The sequence below is a fragment of the Lissotriton helveticus genome, chromosome 6 (genome assembly GCF_964261635.1).
Source record: "Lissotriton helveticus chromosome 6, aLisHel1.1, whole genome shotgun sequence".
Lineage (NCBI taxonomy): Eukaryota > Metazoa > Chordata > Amphibia > Caudata > Salamandridae > Lissotriton > Lissotriton helveticus.
In genome coordinates, this window is record NC_136067.1 from 603222052 (window position 1) to 603237347 (window position 15296).

A 15296-nucleotide genomic window follows, 5' to 3' on the forward strand; every position below is an offset into this window, starting at 1 on the left:
AGCCACCGAGTGAGCCAATGACTATGATGTATCTGCCTTGCGGATCTCGGACCAAGTCATTGAAACTAAAGGGGACTCTTTTGAGTATTAAAATGGCTGTGCCTCTAGCATATTTGCTGTAGTTGGCAAAGTACCAGTAAGCACCCCAGCTGATGCCGAATCGGCCTGCATCCTTGGGGGGGATGTGTGTTTCCTGTAGATAGGCTACGTCTACCTTGTGTCGGAACAGGTAATGGATCACCTGTCCATGTTTACAATTATCATTGAGACCTCTGACATTCCAAGAAATCAGGGTGAATGCCGAGGGGCCCTCAATGTTCCCTATATGTGTCATCAGTGCAAAGTGTACAGTCTAATCTGACAGAACTGCGGTGAGTGTTGAACATAGCTAGTGATCGTGAACAAAGGTGCATAAAATAACTACTTAATCGTATAACCCCATCAACCCCCCTCTTTCCCCCACCCAGCCACCCTTGAACCCAAAGGAGGCCAACCCTATGTAAGCCGTCTGACAAAAAGTACAAATCTACTTCAAGCCTAACTGATGTGGGCCAAGCAAAGTACGCCAGTGTAAAGAGAAACAAATTAAACAGATACACCATGGGGGCAACGCCGAGTTGAACCAGCAAAATGATACAATAATGTAAGATATAAAACATTTTCCCAATTGGATACATTAGGATGAATAAAGTCCAGTGAATGTGTTAACCAGTGCCTGAATAGAAAAAGAGTTCTGCACTAGCATCTGAGCCACTATGAGGCGGGAAACAGTGGGACCTTTCCGCAGATGGCTGATAGTCCAGCTGTTTATATGTCAGACAGAATTCTTGAGCCGCCTTTGGTGTGTCAAATATGCTGATCCTGCCTCCAACATCAGTTCTCAGCCTTGCAGGGTATGGCATGCCATATTTGAGACCTAGGTTCCGCAAAGTGGCCTTCATCCCGTTAAATTTGCATCGGGCTTCCTGGACCATTGATGTGAAGTCCAGATAAAAGGACAATTTGGACCCCTTCCAGTCCACATCGCCACGCTTTCTTGCCAGCCTCAGTGTTGTGTCACGATCTCTAAAGTTCATGAGGCATGCTATTATGTGCCTTGGAGGAAGGCCAGGGTTAGGTCTGGGGCCCAGCGACCAATGAACCCTTTCCACCACAGAGCCAGCAGTGAATGCCTCTTTACCAAAGAGGTCAGTGAGCAAATTCTCAACAAAAAGGTCCATGCTTCCGGTGGCTGTTGACTCCGAAATCCCCATGATGCAAGCGTTGTTGTGGCAACTGCGGGCCTCCAAATCTTCGTTTTTTATGACAACTTCTTTGAGAATGCGTTCCGCGCGCTCCAGTCTCTTGAGGGACTGCGCGGTCCCATTCTCAAAATCTGAGATGCGGGCTTCCGCAACATCTAGTCGCTGATCGTTAACTTGGATTTTGGCCCCTAGCCCTGCGATGTTCCTGTCTAAGGCATCGAAGCGAGAGTATAGGGCCTTGAATCCTGCCCTCATTTCTTGCATCATGGAAGCAACGGTTAACTCGGTAGTCGAAGGGAGAGCCATGGCGTGTGTGTTGTCGGGCATTTCTGAGGATTGTGAGGGTGCTTATCTGCCACTTTCTCGAATGGTAGGGTTCTCTGTTTGGGATCCTTGCGGCCCATACCGCACTAGAGGTGCCGGGAACTAATATGGTGCAAGATTGGAGCTAGGAACAGCATGCACGAGAGCCAGGTCAGTCGTCATGGGCCATTTGCTGTGGGGGCCTAAGGACCTCAGTTGCGCCGGGCAATAACGTATAGCTCCATCCGCAAAACACAGGCAGGCAACCGGGTGAGCTCCATCAAAATGGCGTCACCAGCATCTTTATCTGAACCCTCAAAGGTGAAATGAGGAATAGCCCTAAAGACCAGTATTGGAGGGACTCTGAAATTGTCAGCACCAGAAAGTTCAGTTAGCGGGTACAGAATGCTTGCGCCGGTTGTTTGCGCTGCCCTCTATGTGCAGGTTCCGAAATCGTGCATGTGTTCACTGTGTTCTAGATGCTGCAGCGCAGGCCGGCCATCTATGGAGCGCTTTATGCAGTTGAGGAGCTGTGGGCCCAGGGGTGTTTATGGATGCTCTCAGTGTGGGGGAGGCAAAGGGCTGATCGGCCATGGCCGATGTCAAAGCCGCCTACCCCTTCCACATGGCAGGTCTCGCGGTCGGTGGTCCCCTCCATCCGGACAGCACCCCGCAGCTGCCCACTCCCACTGCCGCCTGCAGCACGCGGGCCCTGTCCCCGCACACTCTGTGGAGACGTAGGTGGGGACGCAAGGCCAGGACGAATGGCCGGTATAGTCCGGGACGGATTACAAGGTCGAGGGTGGGGGGGTGATGAGGACACTGCCAATGAGCGGGTCTCAGCAACTCACTGCACCGAGGCCGGGCTCTTTCCTTCACTCCTGCAGGGCGTCAGGATTCGCTCTCGCTACGACTCGAAGAAGGCGTCAGGCCGCCCAGCCCCAGGCTCCTCCCGGGACACCTATTAGGGCCGTTTCTCCAAAGTGCAGATCTTTCCGTGGCACGAGAATGGCTCCATTGGTTCAGGGCATGTTCCGGTGCCTGGAACTGTGGCTTTATGGCGATATTAGTGCGCAATTAGTGGGGAAAAAGATAATGCGCTGGTTTTCCCTCCTGAGCTTTTTTGCCGAGCTGCCATCTTAGCCCCCTACAAATGACTGATTGAACCTGGTCCTGATGATGGCTTGAAATCTTCACTGGCCGAAACGCTGTCGACTTTGCAGCGCAATTTAAGGTGCCACTCTCGTAGTCTCCCCAAAAAACTGTTTCTGTTCATTAATGTATTAATGTATGGGTACCAAAAATAATTCACTGTATGTATTTCTCTGCACCATTTCCTGCTGTTTTTACCCCTTAACTTGTCACTCATGCCGTTGACCTTTTCACGAGCACTTGTGCACAGTTTTGTACAGGTTACATGACATTTAAAGTAACATAGTGCTTTTGGTTTGAACTTCAATCAAAATATATCTAAAAGTGTTTTTCGCATTTATTGTTTCCTGATTTCTTGTCTCCATTTGAGTTTTTCCCCCCACCCACCCTTCTTTCCCCTTTTCTTGCAAAATGCTATGTGCATATCTTTTTCTCAAATTGTCAACTAAATGATACCTGTTCAGCCATTGTTGTATGTTGTACACTTAGCAGCCTAGCGCCTACACAGGCACCCTTGCACCCAGAGAGCAAGGGTCTGAGATTGTAACAGGCAGCATCAGTACCTTTCTCTTCCATGGTGAGTGAGAATAAGGATGGAGATTACATGACAAGTATGTCTGCATGTCTCTGTGTCAATAGTGTTTTATTTGAGGATTGGTCTTTCTGTGAGTGTGTGTGTGTATGTATGGATGAGTTGCTGTGTGTAGGTTAAGGTTGTGTGGGTTGGTCAGTCTGTTTTTCTATGTCTGTCGTTTTTTTGGACATATATCAGGACTGGTAGGCGTAGTATACTTCTACAGGGCAAAGTGCATTTGGGAGTCTACTTTTGAAGGTCTATGTGAGTGTGCCATTGTTTTCATAGTCTGTGTATGAGGCGTATGTCGGGGCATTTGTTTATGGGTTCTGAAAGTGTTGGGGGTCTTTATTTTGAGGTTGTCTTTGATTAAGTATTTGTGTGAAATACATTCTGCATTTTTATCAGGGTGTTTGTGTCTTGAGACTTTGCAGGTGAAGGATTTGTTTGAGTTTTTTTGTGCCAGTTAGTACAGAGGTATTTTTGTAAATGGTGTATGTGGAGAACCTTTAGGGGCAAATGTACAAAGTGTTTTTACATACGATCCACAGAATCGGCCATTTGCGAAAAGAAAAATGCTTTTTCAAAGGTACAAAATTTGATTCGATAATTTGTTACCAAATAGCATTTGTGATTCGGTATTTAGGAGGGGCGAGTTTAGGGCCTCCCTTACAAATACTGAATTAATATGGTATGTATTACTGTTTTAGGACCGAATTCCGTAAAACAGTAATACTTTTCCACCAGTTTAAAACTGGTGCTAACCCATTATCAAAGAGGAATGGGTCCCAAAGGGATCTCTTCCCCTTTGAGAATGTAAATCATAATTTTTAGGTCGAGCCTATAGCTGCAGTGTGCATGAGCTCCTCACTTTGTGAGGCATGCAGTAATGGAGTATGGAGTGGAAGCTCCGTGGAATCTCCTCCCACTCTCCGCCCGTTTTTAATTGGCTTGTGTCATTGTCTTTCGTAAATGCTGCCGTCTGATTGATTATGAGGCTTGTTAGTCCCTTCTTATTATGGGCATGTAGTCATATGTATCCTTCCATGGCTACGAGCCCCTTTACATCGAGTGTTGCAGGGTATGTGTTATTTAAATTGTGAGCACTATTTTCTTTAATAAGGTCCTCTTACTGACCGTGCCTTCTCCCCCCACAGTCCGTGCCTTCTCGCCCCCCTCCCTGCACTCCCGTTGTTCGTGCATTCTCGCCCCTCCCTCCAGCATGTACTCCCGTATGCAATGCAATAGGTCTCTCTTAACTGTTAGTCCTATTGCATTGCAAAAGCTTGTTTAATAGAGTGCCCCTTCATAAAATGCACTTGTGTTACCCAAAGCACTACGTCCAAGCCTCGGGAGCGCAGGTAGCTTTATTAAGCCCTTCTTCTATTTCTCCTCATTCTTGCGTCTTATGACAAGAGTGTTCCTCCCATGATTGTCTACCCTGGCTCAGCGCCTACCTGAGCCCCTGTTGTTCTACGTGTGATGTGTCTACAATTCAAACATACAACTCGCAATCTCTCCCAGGTATTGCATGCACTTTAAACAGAACAAGACAGAAACAGTGAGCAGGGTATGCCTCGCTCTGTTTCTGACATGTTCTGTCTTAAGTTCATGCATTAACTGGGAGAACTCCCCAACAAGATAAGAAAGAGGTGGACATAGCGCCCAAGAGGGTGAGTTCATTGGGTTCCCGCTAGCCTCTCTTTACACTATGGGTGCAAAGTACATCTCCGAAATTGTCAAAAAAGTTACTCAAGAAGGAACCTATTTGTCCCTTTGTATTTCAGAAGTGTGTCGCACTATTGGGGAAACTGATTGGCCACTCCCTCCCTTGACCATCCCAACCCCAGCGAAATTGTCAAAAAAGTTACTCAAGAAGGAACCTATTTGTCCCTTTGTATTTCAGAAGTGTGCCGCACTATTGGGGAAACTGATTGGCCACTCCCTCCCTTGACCATCCCAACCCCAGCGTGATTCCAGGAGCTCCCCCCCCCCCACTGTCCACAGCTATGAATACCGAGCTCACAACGAGAGGCCACATAGAAATGGACATCAAGCAATGTTCTGTTGTGTTGAGACATTGGGCCTGGTTCACAAATTCCATTTTGTAGTTGGTAAAGTAGTTCCTCAGTAGTACAACAAAATGCAGTACCCGTTAGAGAGGCCAAGGAATGGATGTGCATGCAGTTTGAATACCTTTATGATACACTGACACGCATTGTCTGAAAACAGCACAGCCTTTAGCTCAGTGCCAAAGCTCTTAATCATGCCACGTCATAACCATCTACCCAGATAGCTTAATGTGTCTCGTTTCACCCTAGGCGCTATACAAGAACACTATGTTGCATGAAACATCAGAAACACACTGTTGGACCCGGTCCTTTTGGGCAGGTTCACCCCGTGACTTTTTGCTTTTTCCTAGCCTGTTTTTGGAACCTGGATTGGTGATTTTAGGCCTCTGCGCACTTTTTCACTGTGGTACAGTGTAAAGTGCGTGTGCTCTCTGTGTATGGATGGTGAGTGACCTGCCCTCCCATAGGAATGAATGGGGAATATGTATGCCCATGGTAGATTCCTGATGCATGGGGAGTGCAGGGTTGAGTTTGATATGTATGAACTCGTGGTAAGGAATGCTGCAGAATGGTATATGCGGCATGGCTGTGTCTAGTCTAGAAGCGCTACTTTTAGAAGTTGGCATAATTGTGTAGTGAGTCTGCTGGCGCGTGATTGGCTGAAGGGCCTGGCCCAGGCATGCCTGGGCCTGCTGGTAGATGGACTGTCTGGTGAGTAGGACGGGGTCTGCAGGGCCCCGGAGGAGGGGGTCTGAGTCAGCCGTAGATGAAAGGCCCCCATCTGCTGTCACGGATGGGAGGGAAGAGCTCTGGGGGTGCCAGGCTGTGCCTGTCAGCCCACCCTGCTGCCTCTCCCTCCGGATGGCCCCCTGTCACCTCTGACCTGACGCTGACAGGAGAGGGAAACCAGATACACCCAGGGCTTAGGGCTCGCTTACACAAAGACTTCAAAAGACTTCAAAGCCTTTTCTGTGTATAAGAAGGGGCTGTGTTCCCTTCCAATTGGTTCTTGTTTTCAACTTGAATCTGCCAGGGGCTGCTGCTGCTTGGTCTCAGGGGATCCCTGGGCTCTGCCCAGCCCCTGGGCACCTGATGGACCTTTCCCTGGGTCTTAGGAGCTGCTTGCTCCATCTCTGGATGATCCTGGACTTGGAGAGGGGCTTTAGCGCTGGGGAGCGCTTATTCTGGCCATTAGCGCTGGGAGCGCTTTATTTGCCCTAGCGAGTGCCCACCTCGCTTATTTCTTAGTTTTACGTAACTTCGGCTGCTCACGCCGTGATTGCCGCGACCCTGGGCTTGCATCTGCCTGGGAAATCACCGCCGCAGCTCCAAAGCCACGAAGATTGCACCGAAGGGACTGCCTGCTGATTGGCGGCTGATCCGGGAAAGCCGCGCACGGATTGGGCCTTAGCGGAGGGCTCGACGAGGAAGTCGCGTCCTGATTGGCCCAGGAAGCGCTGACGTCAGCGGAGGCGCCGCAGGGCCGCGCTGGGATTGGCCCAGCCCCCGAAGCAAGTGGCCGCTCCTGAGAAGCCGTGGCGGGAGCTGGGAGGCATCTGACCGTGCCCCGGTGAGTGGAGGAGCCGCCGAGAGCCGTGATGGAGGTGCACCTCGGCTGGGAGACCCGGGAGAAGTGAGGAGGACGTCGTTCTCGCCTCCCCCGGCTGGGGGGAAGCCATGGTGAGCCCGTCCGGTCTCCCGTGAGGAGAGGGAGACCGGAGCTGCTGCGCTTGGAAGGCGGGCCGAGGAATGGCTGCTGGGGCTCCCGTGTGCTGAGGGAGCCCCGAGTGAGCAGAGCGGAGGGGGCGCGAGGCACATGGTCGGTGCCGGCCCCCACCGCAGGCCGCGAGAGTGAGCCGCCGCCCAGCAGAGAAGCCGCCGCCCGGAGGAGCCCGCCCCAGAAAGACCGGTGAGTCGGAAGGGCTGGGGAGGGCTCCGTGCAGCTGCTGTTGGTGCCGGAGAGCGGCACCTGGGCGGGAGTGGAGGTAGGGCGGCCCCAGCTGACAGTGGGCCGCCCTCAGGTTTCAACGGAGCCTGAGGCTCCAACGCCCATATTTTATTTTGAGAGCCCCAGGAGGCGCAGGGGGCATGTCGGAATTCTGAGCCCCCCGAGTGGGACACCGACGGAGTGGGTGACTTCCCAACGAGCCCTGATAGGCTCCAACGCAGGCCATATTTGGTCAAGGAGTCTAGATGGCTCTTGGGACACCTCGGGGCATACTGTCGATGCCCGTCCCCTCCTGGGCTTGTGTATTGCTGGTGCCAGTGAAAGCACCATGGTTGTTTAAGAGCCCCAGAAGGCTCCCGCATTCGGCGCAGTGTGGTGGCAGAGCCTGGGTGGCTCCAACGTTGCGCAGTGTCATGCCAGAGCCTGTGTGGCTCCAACGTGGGCGTAGGTGTTTGTAGAGCCTGTGTGGCTCCAGCGTGGGCGCAGTTTGCGCCTGAGGGTCAGTAAGGACCCTGTCACAGTATGAAGCTTCCAGCTGCCCAGCAATTAGTGGGCAGCTGCACCGTTTAGGTTTTGTGCGCTTCACAGGTGCCCAGCAAGTAGTGGGCCCCTGCATCGTTTAGGCCCCTGACATTGAGACTCAGGGCGTTCTAGCCCCAACAAGGCCAGTTGGCCTAGGGACTGCCACAGGTGGTGGCTTATGTAGGTTTTGCGCAATTGTATGGTTCTTGCACCTCTGAATGGGATTTCTTGCATCATGTCTTATTCCTGCACCTCTGAATGTTTTTAGACATCATGTGACTATTGCGCTACTGTATTATTCTGGTACCTCTGAATGTAATTTCATTGCATCATGTGCTTTATTCTTAACACCGCTGAATGTGTAGGTTTATGCATTATATGTTTTCCTTTACTACTCCTCTGAATGTGTTTCATACATCATGGGTACTGTGTTCTGTCTTAGACCCCTAAATGCTGTGTGATAGTTAGGTGGTTGTTCTTTTTAGTAGAGGTGGTCCTAGTGAGGTCCTGGTCCCCTGCGTGACAGTCTCCTAAGGGGTTAGGGTTGCGTAGGTGGTACTTACCTGTTCCCAGTAGTTACATAGTCTGGCCTTCATCCACACCCTGTCACAGAGCCTCTACCGCCATAAGAAGAGCTGACTGAGAATCGTGGAGCAGGGAGGTTTCGTCCACGAATTTCATCAGTTGAAGGTACGCTATTTTTTCCGCTACCTTCGCCATATATGGCAGGAGGGAGATCGGGCGCAAGTTCTCAAGTTTTTCAAAACTGACATTAGCTTTCTTTTGCAACGGGAGTACAATTGCTTGTTTCCAAGCAGCGGGAACAGTCTGCGTCTCGTAAGAGGTGTTTAATAGATGGCGTATGTAAGGTTCAAGAACATGCAGACTTCCCATCAGTCGTCTGGGCGTAGTAGGGTCCCTAGGTGAGCCAGATTGTATAGACCCGCAGATGCGGATGAGATACTCAGTCGGGGGGGTGGAAAAGCTGGACAACCGCTGTTTCCCCATTACCTTAGTTGTTCCAGAAGGCTTAAAATTCTGAATTGTCTGCTGAGGAAAGGCGGCGTAAATTGTTGCTACCTTTTTAGCAAAGAATTCTGCTATGCGGTCGCAACCCTCCACCGTACAGAGTTCTTCAGGCACCGCTGCAGGCTTCCCTACCGAGAGAGTTTTATAGATTAGGAACAATTCTTTAGTGGAATTTTCGGCTTCCTTAATCCTACTGCCAAAATACAAAGTTTTGGCTTTCCTAATCAATCTATGATAAATACGCCTTTTAGCTGTGTACTCTACTTTCGCATGCACAGTGAGGGCTTTCCTCCATTGTCTTTCTGCATGCTTACATACTACTTTGGCTGCTCGCACCTCATCATCATACCATGGTGCCGTGCTCTGCACCCGGCCACCCACTCTTGTTATGCCGAGTGGGGCCACCCGGTCCAGGGCCTCCGTGATAAGCTGATCAAAATTGGTATTTATGGCTTCCACTCCCACTCCCCCTGGGTGACCTTTCTCAGTGAGCACCTGATTGAATTTGGTTTGAGAAAAGTTCATTCATCTCCGTCTGGGATGTTTAAAGACAGACGGTACCACCAGCCGAGCTCCCTGAGTATGAATCAGAAAGGGTATCAGGTGGTGATCTGACCAGGGGATGGGGACAGGGTCAAGAACTTCTACCTGTTCCCAATTAGCGAAAATGGGATCCAATAAATGACCCAGTTGGTGAGTGGGCTTTTTAACTTTCTGCTCAAAGTGAAGTGCTTTCATGGCTTGATGGAATTCCCTGGCTGCTTTATCTACGGGATCATCTAAATGGAAATTGAGATCACCCAGTACCAGATATTTATCAACTATTAATATTTATGTACCTTTATAAGATGGGTTAAACATTGTTTTTTGTGTATATTTATAAATGTGTAAATGGATTCCTGCAGCTTGCCTTGTGAACAAGCTTGTTCGGTATTCAGTAGGCCCCAGCAGAGTATACTTACAAGCCAATGATAAAGGCTTTTAAAAGAAAATATTTCAGATTCCATAGGTCTCATACTTTTATTTTGAAAATTGACAAATGTAGTAGGAACATATTCCACTGCAAAACAAACAATTCATCTTACACACGTTTACCATTAAATCAGTGGTTCCCAAACTGCGCGCCGTGGCTCCCTGCGGAGCCATCAAACATAGTCAGGGGAGCCGCACACCAAGCACTTTAATGCATTTAATGTTGAAGTGTCTGTTGGCTTTAGTTACCATAATTAGACTTAAACGTAAAATGTCGATGATTTGTAAGTGACATGCCTAAGGCAGTAAACGTAGTGATGGCTTGTTGATGGAGATGACCTCCATATTCACTGGATCCCCAAGTTCCAACACTCCATAAGTAAGCAGAAGATGCCTGATTTATCTTGTTAGACTCGTTAATTATTTAGTTTTTTTCCAAATGCATTTTACGGCAATGCATGTTATCAAGAAAGTACAGTTGTCTTGTCTATTAAACACACTAAGCATTATTAAGTACTGACATTTTTACTTGAACCATAGGTACTTCCAGTACTCTTTTCTTTCAGCACACACACACATTTCAAGACAGGCATACTCTCTCTTTGAGCACAGGTAAGTAAAACACCATATATGGCAAATAGGAGGAAATTATATGGCCTGCATTGATTTGGAGGCAATTTTAGGGAGGATACAGCAAAAATAAAGGTGTATGTTATTTAAAAAATCATGAGTCACCCTGCTGAGAGAGGTGTGTTGGCACATATGACATGGGTAGAAATGGAAGTGCATGCAAATATTCTTCAAGCGCAGGAACACCTTGCCAATGGAGCCTACATGCATAGGGGTGCTATCTAGCACTATAAATAGGATAACAATCTTTTAGAAGGTAGTCTAAAAAGGCATGGGCAAAGGAGTGTAACTAGGACTATTTTTTTGGAGGCGCCACCTTAGTAATACGAAACACCCTGCGTATATGTATGTATGTATGTATAGACATTCTTGTATAGCGCATTCGCTGTCACCCGACGGGCATCCTGGCGCTTAGACTGTTATGACACATACATGATATTACCAGCATCCGATCCGTTTACAGTATCCTAGGGAAGAGGTACGTTTTCAAGGCTTTCTTAAAGGAAGGGAGGTCTTCCAGACCCCTCAGGCCCAGCGGAAGAGAATTCCACAGTCTCGCTGCGGTGAACCTGAAGGACCGCCCACCCATCCGGGACCTCAAAATTTTGGGTACTACTACCAAATAGGCTGAGGCTGACCGGAGTGATCTAGACGGAGTGTACCAAGAGAAAAGCTCCTGCAGAGGGGACGGATCTTGTCCATGAAGAGCCCTAAATACCAGGCACAGAGCTTTAAAATCAATCCGTTGGGAGATTGGCAACCAATGAAGGTCCCTAAGTGCCTTGGCAGAAGAGTCCAGGCGTCGGCGCGACAGTGCCAATTTGACAGCGAAATTCTGTACTCGTTGCAATTTCCCCAGCAAAGTGGCAGGTGCCCCCAGAAGTAGTGCATTGCAATAGTCAAGACGACTTAAAATTATGCTCCGCACTATCTCTGGTCTAGCCTGTACAGGGAGCAAGGGTAAGATCTTTCGCAGCGAGCAGAGCAGTGCCATGCAAGTGGCTACTGTTCTGTTCACTGATACGTCTAGCTGCAAACTGGAACTGAACATCACCCCCAAATTTCGAACAGATTCAGCAGGCAAGCTAGTCCCTTGGAAGTCTGGAGGCCAAAAATCCTGTGGGAGAGGCCTAGGGGTACGGTCCATGGAGCAATGTAGCACCTCGATTTTTGAGCTGTTAAATTGCAGGGAGTTATTGCCCAGCCATTCTGCCGTGGTGCTCATGCAACGATGGAAGACCTCCTGTGACACCGCCGCCTTACCCTCAAACGAGAAGATAAGTTGGGTGTCGTCGGCGTAGTTGGTGACTGTTATGCCAAAAGATTTTATCCACATGATCAGGGGGCGGAGGTAAAAATTGAATATAATGGGGCTGATGGCCGACCCCTGGGGTACGCCCTGTCCAACCCTCCTGATGTCGGATTTAAAGGGTGGTAGGGCTACCACCTGGTGCCTATGATCGAGATACGACACCAGCCACTCAAGGGCCAAGCCAGACACTCCAACCTCCGCCAGTCTCCTGATCAGGATTGCATGGCTGACCGTATCGAACGCGGCCGACATATCGAGCAGCACTAAAAAGGCTGCTCGACCCTGGTCGGCACGCGTCCGAAGGTCGTCCAGAACAGTCACCAATGCCGACTCAGTCCCATGTGCTGGCCTAAACCCAAACTGGTATATGTAAAGTAACGTACCCAGGCAAGCAATAAAAAAGAGAAAGAAACTGGCCCAATTCAAATAGCAAACAGACCAAAATTAATGATGAAACACTGAATTTAGCATAGAAAGTACATTTTAATAAATTCCATAAAAGGTGTCATGAATTAAATCATTGACATATTGATAAAACATGATAAAACAAATTCTATTAATAGATGTATAATGTTTATACAGTAAGGTGATAAAATGGAGGGATGGTTTCCTGTCTACGCGTTTCGACACAGGAGAGTGTCTTCCTCAGGACATTACCATTGTTATACTGTGTTTCAGGATCAGTAATATATCAGGACGACAGAATTATTCTATGCAGGCACGATCTGTACAGATTCACGTTTGTTCACTGCCCTGCATTAAAATGTATGCGAAGCAAGTGATGTTTAAGGAGTAGAGGGCAGGCTCCCGATGGGCCGTGTGTTTTTATAACCGGGTGGAGTGTAGTCAGGCTCAATTTGACGGCTGTCTTATTTAAGCTGAATCGTAGCGAACCGAAGTTACGAAATTACTATGATGGGTCTGGTTTTTATCGGGATCAGATTACCGGCTGTCTGTGTTTAATGTGATGCGGGCATGCCGGTGTCACGTGGTTGTGTGGCTGATAAAAGTTTACACGGCTGCCGTTTGCTGATTGACTGCAATAGCCAAGGTGTTGGCGTGCCGTGTAGCGCGATCTGGCGTCTTGAAAAACCCCAAACTGGGCCACATCCAGGCAATCGGTGGTCTCAAGAAAGTTGGAAAGATGTTTTGTGGCCAGTTTCTCAAGGATTTTGATTGGGAATGGCAGCAGGGAAATCGGCCAATAGTTAGCTGGACAGGCAGGATCCAGATTTTCCTTCTTCAGTAATGGAGAGACCACAGCCAGTTTCCAGCAGTCTGGGACCCGTGCTGATCTAAGGGACTGACAACAGATCGAGAAAAGTGGGGGAAAAAGCTCTTCCCGAAACAGTTTCCAAAATCTAGGTGGAAGAGGGTCAGATGGAGAGCCAGAGGACACACCATCAGCCAGAGCGCAGAAGTCCTCAAAAGATGGTAGAGGGAAATTGTCCAATCCGGCTAGCTTGGCGCCCACCTTCATGATCTCAATTGGAGTGGAATTGTGCACCACATGGCCAGAAGACGAGGCAAGGTTGTTTAAGATGGTAGCAATCTTGTCCTCGAAAGCTTGTGCCAACAGGTCGCAAAGAGCTTGGGAGGCTGGGATGTCATTTATAGTACAAGCTGGATGGGCCAGGTCTTTAACGATCTTAAATAGGGCCTGGGACTTGTTCGCAGCTGCCTTCACATATTCTTCTAGAAATCTGGCTTTAGCAAGCTTAATCTGGGCTTTGTAGGTCGCTAATGCCTGTTTAAAGAGGACTCTGCGTGATTCCAGATACTGTTTTCTCCAGGCACGCTCGGCCTGTTTACACTGAAGCTTAAGCTGCCGAAGTTCTTCTGAGTACCATGGCATAGCGAGATTAGTCCTGGCTCTAATTGTACGCATCGGAGCCAAGGAGTCTAGCGAAGCCAAGATTCTCTGACAGAGAGTCTCGTAGCTCACGTTCACACTAACTCCCAATATAAAGCCGTCCGAAAGCAAAGTGGGCAGGGTAGATTGTTTAAGGAGTCTAGACCATTGTCTACCCATCCTAGTACCACCCACACTACCTTTCTTTGCTATAGCGGCTGTACATGTAAGAGAGAAAAGGACGAGAGCATGATCCGTCCAACACTGAGGTAGGATGTCCCGCAGGGACGTTTGATATACGTCGGCGAAAGCAAATCCAGGGTGTGACCTTTTGAGTGAGTTTGGGAGAGTGCAAGCTGTTGTAACTCAATGTTACGACAGGCTTGGACCAGCTCTACAAAAGCTGAGTTCGTCGGTCCCTATGGCCAAAGATTGAAATCCCCTAGCACCATCAGCTTTGTGTGGGAGTGAGAGAGGTCATAGATTAAGTCTATGAGCTCTGACACAGCCGATAACGAGCTAGCCGGGGGTCGATAGCATAACAGCCCAGTGTGTAGCACACCTCCCTGACCCTTAATAGAGAAGCCCAACAGTTCACACCCAGAGATGGCCTTGATGTAAAGCTGAGAGAAGTCTAATGTCTCCCTAAAGATTAGGCCAACTCCACCTCCTCTGGCCCCCACTATATGATTATAATACCTTCTTCAACTGCAGCCAATTATTTTCAGGGAGAGAAATGCAAGTACTCCTGAGGCCGGGCTTACATCCCCCCACCTCCAAAAAAAGTAACAGTGGGGAGCCACGGGCAATGGCCAATGGGTCTAGGGAGCCAAGGGTAGAAACAGTTTGGGAACCACTGCATTAAATGCTGCTTCAGTCCTGGGAAGGACTCTGTGGTTGTCTATGCCACTTAGGGAAATCAGATGCAATAAAGCAGTGTCTTCAGTGTGTGCCCTCCAGTGCTTAATTCGAACAGATGATTGCAGTTGGGGCCCACTTGATTTCTCCTAATTAGACTTTGACTCAGAGCAAGAGAGTAAAAAATACACAAGTGGGAAAGAAGGAGGAAGGCAAAGACATAAAATATGACACTTGGAGAAAACAGGAACCTGCAAAAGTGAATTAAAGATGCAGGGAGTACCTGGTGGTGGATTAAATAGGCATGAGGTAGAATCAAGACCCTATGCCCTTGGTATTTCGCACGCTGACATACAAAAGTGACAGTTGGAGGATTCTGAGCAACACTTTGGGCCCCAGCACTTTTTTTTTTACAAATTAATCACTGGTTCCAACAGTGGCATAGCAGGGTTGCAGTGGGCCCTAATGCAGACATGAAAAATGGGCCTCCTCTATCTCCATTGATCAACATCACAAAATTACAGATGCCCACAACTGCATGTCATAAATCTTACTCATTTACTCAACATAATCGAACACATGGTTGTGTTAAAGAGTCAAATGCACAAGGTGCACAGTGTAAAACAATAAAGAACATTGGTTTGCCTTTGCACTGCTTAATTCTGCATTAGAGTGGTCGCCACAGGTACTTTATGTAGATCTACTGCCATTTCATTTTTCTAATTTATTGGTGTTAATATTCTTACTGACAATGAATTGTGGAGACTGCTAAGGTTTTCTTTTCAACACATGCAGTGGTCTGCCACCTTCCTTGAGCAACATTTTTTC